The sequence below is a fragment of the Aotus nancymaae genome, unplaced genomic scaffold (genome assembly GCF_030222135.1).
Source record: "Aotus nancymaae isolate 86718 unplaced genomic scaffold, 86718_ANA_hifiasm-v0.15.2.pri h1tg000008l, whole genome shotgun sequence".
Lineage (NCBI taxonomy): Eukaryota > Metazoa > Chordata > Mammalia > Primates > Aotidae > Aotus > Aotus nancymaae.
This window is the reverse complement of record NW_026988419.1, coordinates 50873581-50875778: the sequence shown is the minus strand read 5'-3', so window position 1 is coordinate 50875778 and position 2198 is coordinate 50873581. Positions and strand designations below refer to the sequence as shown.

The 2198-nt window shown below is 40.8% G+C and overlaps 1 pseudogene; it reads left to right on the top strand.

The window, feature by feature from the left end:
• Window positions 1-1180: 1180 nt before the first annotated feature.
• Window positions 1181-1290, top strand: LOC135273750 (U6atac minor spliceosomal RNA; annotated as a pseudogene).
• Window positions 1291-2198: the final 908 nt, after the last annotated feature.

Below are 2198 nucleotides of genomic sequence, written 5' to 3'. Positions count from 1 at the left end.
GCACAAGTAATAGCCCCAGTGGGGACTAGAGGGAGGTTCTCTGGCTTCTGGGGTGATATTTCAGGGAGAAGTACAGCTACCTCTGCTGCACAGAAGAATTCACACAGGTAGTGGGGAGTAGCAGGTGGCAGTAAGCCCTACACAGGTTCCATGCACTTAGCAAGGCAAGTCTCGCACCCAAAGTGTTCCACTAGCAGCAGCTAGCTAGGTTCCAGGCAGCCTGTGCTCAGAACCCCAAACTGCCCTAGGCCATAAACCTTCCCCTCTGAGAAAGAAACCATAGCTTTCAGATCATGCCTCTCCTAGTCTGCCCCCCAAGCAGGGACATCCAGCTTCTGCACCTGTGGCTACAGCACACTTTATGCCCACGGCCAAAGGGGTTCATCCCTACTTGAGATCATATCACGAATCTCAGTTGGGAGCTTCTCTCTGTGACCACTACCTGAGTTAGCTGGACAACTTCCATGAGGTCCACTGTGAGGTAGGATCAGAAATGGCTTCCCTTTGTCCCCACTGGCATCTGGGAGTGCACACAAAGCATGTCACAATACCACTCCTTCTCATATACTCCCCACTGCTCACTAAATCAGCTCCAGCACTGGGTAGGGTTGAGGGCCTCCTGTGAGGCCTGGGTTGCCAGGTTCCCCAATGGGAGTGTATATCCTAGAGGCAGTTTCTCCCCCGAACATTCTGGGGACTTACAGTTATCTTCATAGCTCATGGTGTAGGCTACAGCCTGCTGCTTCTTTAAAAGGGTCTGTGGTTTCTTTCAGTTTCCTGTTAAGTTTCCATACTGCTTCTTGGAAAAAAGTTCACAGCATGAGTCTCTCCACACTATTTTGTCTTTCCAAGTGGGAGAGGCATGCTAACAACTCCTTCATTTCACCACCTTAAAAAAAAAAAAAGAAGCATAGGTTTAAACCAGAAGCTAATAGCCATGCCAACTTTGTCAAATTACATCATTTTCTCCTCTATAAATTGGAATAACAATATCAACCCTGCAAGAGTTTAAAATTTAAAATATTATTTTTGTAAAACTCTAATATAACAAAAATGTATCTAATAGAATGCCTAGCATATAGCTCTGTTTAATAAAATTTATTATATACTCTGATTTTATGCAGTTAACCCTTATGAAGTTGCCAACATTTGATCTTAACCTATGAAAACTGTAATTTCAATGTTTCAGGAAAGGAGAACAGGCTAACACTCCCCTATCAGGCCTTTGGGCCTAATACCATGTATACAGCTGAGGCATTGCCACTTTGTGGAATCTAACCATTGTTTTTATAAAGTTCTATTTAGATGGCAAGAATAAGCTTTAGTGATCTACTGCACTGCACTTTGAACATGGTTAATGATATGGTTTGGGTCTGTGTCCCCACCCAAATCTCATATTCACTTAGAATCCCCAATGCTGGTGGTAGGGCCTGGAGGGAGGTGATTGGATCAAGGGGGTGGAGTTCTCAGGAGTAGACTATCACCATCTCCTTGGTGATGTTCTTGTGATACTGAGTTATCATGAGATCTGGTTGTTTATAAGTGTGTAGCACCTCTCCCCTCTCTCTCTTCCTCCTGCTCTAGCCTTGTAAGATGTCTCACTCATCCTTTGCCTTCTGCTATGATTGAAAGTTCCCTACTTCTGCCTTGCCAGAAGCAGATGCCGCCATGCTTCCTGTACAGCGTGCAGAACCATAAGCCCAATTAAACCTCTTTTCTTTATATATTACCCAGTCTCAGATATTTCTCCATAGTAAAACAAGGATAGACTAATACAGTCAATAATAATGTACATTTCAAAATCACTAGAAAAATAGATTTTGAATGTTCTTACCACAAAAAAATGATGTCAGGTGATGGATATGTTAATTAGCTTGATTGAATCTTTCTATACTGTGTAAATATATCAAACCATCACATTACACACTACATAAAAATACACAATTATTTGTCAACTAAAAAATGGTAATTTCATGTGATCTAACCCATTATTATTAACAAAACTATGTATAATTTAATCCCAATTCCAAAAGTGCCTAAGATTCTAAGATTCAGATTTAGAATCTAATGTTTCCTAAGAATTTCTAAGAATTTTTTTGATTTCTAAGAATTCTTTGTTTTATAGAAATAATAGCATGATAATGCGGAAGTTAGAATTCTTCTTTTTGGTTCCATGCCATTTCAAATGATTAGGATTA